Source organism: Xiphophorus maculatus, chromosome 18 (assembly GCF_002775205.1).
Source record: "Xiphophorus maculatus strain JP 163 A chromosome 18, X_maculatus-5.0-male, whole genome shotgun sequence".
NCBI lineage: Eukaryota > Metazoa > Chordata > Actinopteri > Cyprinodontiformes > Poeciliidae > Xiphophorus > Xiphophorus maculatus.
The window spans coordinates 2,602,410-2,610,224 of record NC_036460.1 but is presented as its reverse complement, the minus strand read 5'-3'; positions in this window follow the sequence as shown (position 1 = coordinate 2,610,224).

The following is a 7,815-nucleotide window of genomic DNA, read 5'->3' as shown; positions in this document are numbered from 1 at the left end:
CACTGCAGAACACACAGGTCTCATATATTTGGAAATGTGAACGGCCACGGCAAAAAAATCTGATCTGACAAAAAATTGGAATTGGGTCTTCAGGCTGCAGTGTGAACACAACCTAATTGATTCCACCAACATAGCTTAGCTAGAGTTCAGTGAACTTATTGAATAATCATGTTTGTTGTGATATTATTTGTGATATGATTATTTGTCCAGCCTTATGTAAATTTTTGGTTCAATCCACAGTTTCTTTTTTCACAAGAAACCTTAATATTCCACAAAAAACAGAGTTTAGTGATACCTGGGAGTCCTTTCTGTTCAGTTTTTGGTGTAAACAGAAGTAACTGCTTCTCAATGTGTACAGGTATGAAACAACGCCGTATTTGCCAAACATTGAGGGCTGTGCCAGGGATGGTCAGTATGAACTTGGTTGTTGTTACACCCGTAGGGTCCTTTAGTGAGATGCTTTCAGTTCCTCCAAACTGCAGCAACACGTCTTCTAACACCACATTAGAGCTGAGCTGGCCTTTCTACTGGCATCCAATCTTTTCCAGGATTCAATTTAATGTTGAAATGCTTAATTTCTAAGAATCCAGGAATCAGCCAATCCCTTTTCATGCTTATCCTTCGGCCAAAGCTTTAAAAATGACATAAGATGTTTTTTAGGTCCACGAAGAGAAAGCGCTGCGAAGGCCTATTGTAATTATAGTGTTTATTTTCTTTTTTGTTCTAATCCACACTCTTGCTTTTTGTCTTGTTGATGATGAAAAACAGTAAATCAGGTTTTTTATTTGGTATATAAACAAGATTGTAGTTGACTTGAAATTTGAGGTACCTAAACTATTAGGAGGTGTTCCCAGTTTCATGTCTCATAATAACAAAAATGGCTTAAAACAAAAAGAAGCTAAATAGTTGTATTTCCTTCCTGCTATTTATAGGTTTCTTTACATCCTTTTGGGTGTAAAGTTTCAATCTGATGAGAAGAAGCTCAAAATTACCTAGCTAGTTAGCACCTAATTTGAAATTGGGCTTCTGTCTCTTTAAGAAGCTCCTGCTCTTTCCAACATTCTGCTTTCAGAACGTTTAACCACTAAGCCGTTTACAACTTTTTTAAGGAGGGTTGGAGAGAAGTTCCACCAGGTATCGGCTAATCCAGATAGTTGGCACCTCCTTAAAAAGTCTTAAATTCACATATCAATAGTTAAGGCCTTAAAATGTCTTAAGGAAACGCAAGTTGGCTTTAATTACGTTAATTACAGGTCTTAAATTTGGTTGTGATATTATTATATATTATATTATATTGTGATAGTCCCATATTGGCAACTAGTTAGCGTTAGCCTCAACCACCTGGAGTCACAGAAAGCAACAAAGACGTTTGTGTGAGAGTCAAACCTTTGCCTGGCAGAAAAGTCCCATGACAAGATTAGATAGTCCAGTCACAACCAAATTTAAGACCTGTAATTAACATAATTAAAGCCAACTTGCATTTCCTTAAGACATTTTACGGCCTTAACTATTGTTACATGAATTTAAGACTTTTTAAGGAGGTGCCAACTATCTGGATTAGCCGATACCTGGTGGAACTTCTCTCCAACGCTCCTTAAAAAAGTTGTAAACGGCTTAGTGGTTAAACGTTCTGAAAGCAGAATGTTGGAAAGAGCAGGAGCTTCTTAAAGAGACAGAAGCCCAATTTCAAATTAGGTTTTGTTTATGTTTGATATGTACAGCCTGTTTGTAACAACTGACGGTAAAGTAGACACTTGATTGTGCTATAAGTTGGAGCGAAGGACGTTCATTTATCTTTCATTTATCATTTATCATTTACTCTGATTAATATTTTGTAATGCTGAGAATTTTGATTTATTGTTGTCAAAACTATCCGTATTGTCAGGATTGATAGTTTTAATATTTTCTCAACTGTTTGTTCAATGTAAGCATCGATAAATACCATTAAATTTAAAAATATAAATAAATACAAATAATACTTCTTTATGTGGCTGGTGTCCTAAAGAAGTGTATTACAAATAGGAATGATTTTCAAGAGCAGTTGCTGTCGCAGCCATATAGTTACCTTAAAAAGTAAGTAGTTATTATCGTCACTTTTATTGTTATCATAATACTATGAACATGGAAAATACAAAATACACGTCTTTTATTTATATATCAGTTGGCTCGGAACCCATGATAACTGCATACAGTTCAAGTGAAATTTTATCAAATTTATCACTGTATTAATTTTTCATTTTTATTCATGAATGTAGCACTTTTTGCCTTCCATACAAGCCAGTACATCTATAAATTTCATCCTTGGAGAGAATTTCAACACACACACACGCACACACACACACACACACACACACGCACACACACACACACACACACACACACACACACACACACACACTCCACAAACAGCATAAGACCGTGAGCTGCAGCCAGTTCCTTCACACTGTATACTCTGTGTCTAACATACATAACAACACGCTCCCTGCAGAGAGATGCTGGAACCATGTGCAACATATTGCAGATGGATGATTTCTTACTCCTCTGGCTTTTCTGCACATGAGCACCAGCTGTGTGTTTTTGGTTTGAGTTGGAAGTGCTTGAGAGTAAATGATGCAAGGCTGCAAATGACTGTAGCGTCTGATTCTACTATAATCTGGAAACAGAATGAGCTGCGTGTCAGAGGTCAGATTGGGCGTACGCCGCGGATTGATTAGAATTTTTGCACAGCGGGGTTAAATAGTCAGCGCTGAGTGTGACTGTGTTTATCTGTTTTTATTTTTAACCATGCAGAGGAAATAACCGATCGTCTGCGGCTGTAAAATGACAGAAACCTCCTTACCAGGAGGTTCAGTGTTTATCGAGCCAAGCAGAGGAACTGCACTGAAATGGCAAATTAGCCTCAGCTTCATTTCTCCTGCAGTGAGCGCTCCACTTGACGGTGAATGTGTTTCCATAGGAACATGGTGTTACTTTGAGCTCTCGATGTTCCTGCCTGTTTCTTTCTTTCTTTCTTTTTTTTTGCTTATCTTTTCTGTTTGGTTTCCTTCGCTCTCGTCAAGCAGAGGCAGAAAGAGAAAAGGGTTGGGAAATGAAATCAATAGGGCCATTTAATAAGCAGCAGGGCGACTCAGATTTTTTCCTCCTACTTTCCAAAAAAAAAAAATAAAAATTTAAAAACCCAGCTTGGGTCTCCTCAGCCTGACATCTCTGTTAGTCAAGATGTCTTTTTATTAGAGCCTGCGAGGCGTGTGCAGCTCCTGCTTTTATCTGCATCCGCTCGATTTGTATCAGCCGAGGCTTTACAGCAGATAACTTCCAGGATGATTAGTTGGCGTGTTGCGCTGAGAGAGAGAGAGAAAAGACTGCAGAGTTGCTGAAAATCCTCATGAGAGACAGCAGTGTCACTGAAGATGTCAGGGAGATTTCTCTGCATTTCATTAAAGAAGTCTATTTCGGTGGATTATGTAGGAATAACTCTGTGTTTGAGAAAACTCCAAAACACGTTTTCAAACAATTAATCAATTTGTGATTAACTATCAATTAGTTGTTTAGCTTAAAAGTTGTCCCAATTGATTAATAATTTCCGCTCGGTACAATAGCGTGTTAGGGAGATTGTAGATAGAGGAAAAGGGAGTGCCTCTGGCAAAAAAAGTCAGAAATTTGAAGATCAATCTGAGAAAAGTTCTAGAAAAAAGAAGGAAATTTCTGGGCTCCAAAGCTGAAAATGTGTGAGGGAGAAATTGTTTAGAAAAATCTTGGAAATTTCTGAGCTCCAGAAGTTGAAAAAGTGCAAGAAAAAAAGCCTGAAATTTTTAGATTAATGTCAGAAATTCTCTAGAAAAAAAACGTTCCAGAAATTATCTAAAGTCGAAAATTTTCAACATTTGGAACTCTGAAGTAAAATTTCTCCAAATCAATTTCTTTCAGTATAAAATTTATGAAACTTTAACAAAAACTGCCAGTGTTTGTCTGGTGAATTTATGGTTAAAACAATCTTGTTGTTCATTCACAGAAGTTAGTCAGAATTTTTACTCTAGCAAGAGTAGCAATACTTCATAATAAAACCATTATGCAAAATCGTTAGCAAAATTAAAAAGTGCAGCATAGTAAAAATACTCCTAAAAGGTTGTTTTTTTTCCAAAATGTTGCTCCAGTAAATGTAATTGAGTAGGCTAATTGAGTTTCTAACCAACTTGGAATTCAGCAAGTTATGAAATATTTGGCCCTTTATGTACCCAAATTTTATTGTAGATTCAAAACTTGAATCTACAATAAAATGTATTGGGCCAATTTAGGCCAATTGTAGATAGAAATATAGAGTACATTTCTGCCAAAAACTCAGAAAGTTCGTAAATGGTCTGAAAAAATTCCTAGAAAACTTGGAAATTTTCTAGAAAGTTTTTCAAAATAATGTTTTCAACATTTGAAAATCCATCCATCCATTTTCTAACACCCTGGTCCCCAGTGGGGTCAGGAGGAGCTGCTGCCTCTCCAGCTACGTTCCAGGCGAGAGCCGGGGTCACCTGTCCAGGTCACCTGGAGGGGTCACCTGTCCAGGTCACCTGGACAGGTCGCCAGTCTGTCGCAGGGCAACACAGAGACACACATGACACACAACCATGTACACACACACACACACCTAGGAAGAATTTAGAGAGACCAATTAACCTGACACTCATGTTTCTGGACTGTGGGAGGAAGCCGGAGTACCCGGAGAGAACCCACCATGCACAGGGAGAACATGCAGACTCCGTGCAGAAAGACCCCGGGCCGGGAATCGAACCCAGGACCAGTTCTACCAACTGCGCCACTGTGCAGCCCCAAATCAGAAATTTAAAAAATAATTCTATATTTCTTTTCTACTCCTTTTTTCTTTCTACAATGTCTCCAATACGCTGTTGCAGATTTTGCATGTTTGTTGTATTAAAAGAAAGACATCTAGTTTTCAGTTTTTTGGGGCCTCGATTGCATAAATTTATTTTCTGTATAATAAAGAGCAGGATTTGGGTCACTTTCTTTCAAAACTTGCTATATGTAGCCACATTAAGAAGGAATTAAAGCTGATTTGGGTGCAACTTTTCAGTAAAAGTCTCTGGATAAACTTTTGCAAGTTGGTTATAAAAACACAAATACTTTCCGTTGTACATTGTATTTTTATGTTTAAGAAAATTATGTTGCTAACAATTTTTACCCTGATTAAAAATGAAAAAGCCTCCATCTGCATCTTCAGGTTAAATTTGTATCATTTTTGAGTTAAACGAAATCAGTCCGAGGGCCACAAATGGCCCCTGTGCCGTACTTTGGACACCTCTGCATGAATCAATAACGTGCATCCCTGCTCCAAATGCATCGTCTATGATTTTCAGGGTTGTCCTTGCAGGCTCCTCTCCACCCAGCTGGATGTTTTACAAGCTTGAGTCAGAAATAGAGGCAGGCTGATAATACAGCTGACTGACGTCTTTTTACGGTGGCTGGGCAGAGAAGGAGCGCAGGCGGAGAGGGGTGGGTTGTAATAAAGCTGAGTGCATCTCTCCTGGAATGAGGCTGCAGGAGTCTGCATGCCTCACATGTTATTGTCTCTAAAAGAGAGGCGGACATGTTCGTTGTTGGAATAGAAAAAAATATCACTGTAGGTGCTTCCCCTGCAGGAGGCGAGCGGAAAATAAAACCACACCGGCTAAAAATACCCAGTTACACCATTTCTTTCCTCCTTCTTCTGTGGTGTGTTGAAGCGCATTATTGAATCCATCGTGTGAGCTGCTCTGAATACTGACTGATGAGCTATTATGTAGTTTGGTGAAATGACACTTCATTATCCAGACAGAATGAAAAGACTCTCAAGACACAATGAAGTTTGCTTTTCCGTATTTTCTCATTAGATCGCTCACAGCAGTATTTCTCCTTCACAAGCTGCTGGTTTTTACATCTTTACGACCAGAAGTTCATTCATTAAAGTGTTACGGACTGGAAAACAAGCTAAAATGGGTAACACTTTATTTAGAGATTTAGGTAAACTAAAGTTTGTTTGTGGTGTGAATCCATAATCAAACCAAATTCTGGTCTGCCTATAAACCTCGGTTTGGGTTTGGTTGAAAGGAACTCTGCTGGATGGATAACGCCAAGCGGACCGAAGACCGCTCCAAAAACAGTAAGAGGACTTAAGACTTAAACAGTAAGTGAATACTTTGTAGAAGCAACTCTCACTGAATTTACAACTACAAGTCTTTTGGGTGTACATCTCCATTTTTCTCCCATAAATCTTTGCGTTATATCACAGACTTGGATTGAGAGCTTCTGGAAACATACATTTTCAAATTGAATGGCAGATTCCCAATTGGATTCAGGTCTGGACTTTGACTTGACCATTTTGAGTCACTCCACCTGTCCTGCTGGAAAGTGAACCTCCAACCCACTTTCAAATATTTTGCAGCTTTTTAAAATCTGCTAGCAGATTACAGCTGTTTGATTTTAGTGACTGTCTGAAAACCCTTTGTAACCCTACCATTAGTAACCATGGAGACGATGCCGCACCGTCATGTAGCCTAGCATGTATGGAAAAAACTGGTTAGCATCTCGTCTTTTGTACATTTCTAATGTTGATCCGGTTTAAGGGGAAACGCTGCTTATGACACAGTGACATAAATCATGTGGTGTGAATTCAGACAGTCATTCATTTGATCAACACATCAGGAGGGAGGAAGTATGGCTCTGTTTCTAAGCTAACCGTTTCCAGCTTTGTAAATACCTCCATCCATGAGCCCCAACCAGGTGTGTTACATTCACAGACAAATTAGCTCGACTCGAACAAGAAGAAGCCATGAAAAAAATGGCAAAGACAACTTGGGAAAACAATGTCAGTCGATCAGTTCAATACTCCAGATTCTCACTTAAAAACATAAAACATGGCGCCTTGAATGATTAAGTGGCGTAGTTGTCCGTAGTCCGGATTCTCACTTCCGACGTCCATCATGGCGCCTGGAAGTGACGTAGTTGCAAAGGGTGAATAGGAATCTAATCCAACTCATTTAGCTGCGGAAATGTTAGAAGTTCATTGAGTTGTGATAAAGTCTTAGAAATATGATACATTTCAGATTAAGGGTTTTTCTCAATTTCAGTTTTGTTATTTCATTAGTTTTAGTTGACTATAATAACATTGTCCCACCACTGATGGTAAATTTGTGATTACTTTCATGGGTTGTAATTGCTTCATAGTAAAACTCATTTCTTTATCCGAATCTATTGAAATTTGGTGTTAAAATGTGAACCTAAATGTTTGTGGTGTTTTTGTCTTCACAGACGTCACCGTGTTTGTTGGGCATCCGGACGGAGTCTTAAGGAACTGGGTTGTTTTTGTCACTCTGAAGCCATAAATCAAAACAAGACGACTTTTGTTTCCTGAAGAACATCAAGACAATGTTCACCGCTGGATTATACTTCTGTAGCCTTATTTTTTCACACCTAAATGCTAAAATCTATTCCCAAAACTAATCCTGGTTGTTACGTCTTTATGAAGCGTCAGAAAGTAAAGCTAAGGAAATATTTTTTACTGTTTCTGCTGCAGCTAAAGAGAAACAAGGGCGTCTAATTTATCAATAACCATTATTGCCACTTTTTACTGTTTGAGAACAAAATTTGAGACCAAAGCTTCTCCAATAATCCAACACAACTTTCAGGTGCTGGGATGAATTCGTCATGTGCTTTTTTCCTCTGGACCCGGCGCTGAAACAAGAGAAAATTAAAGAATAGGATTAAAGGTGGATTATCACAGCAGCTGCCTCTGCATAAGCCCATCGAGCCAGCCGGTTTGTAGATTAC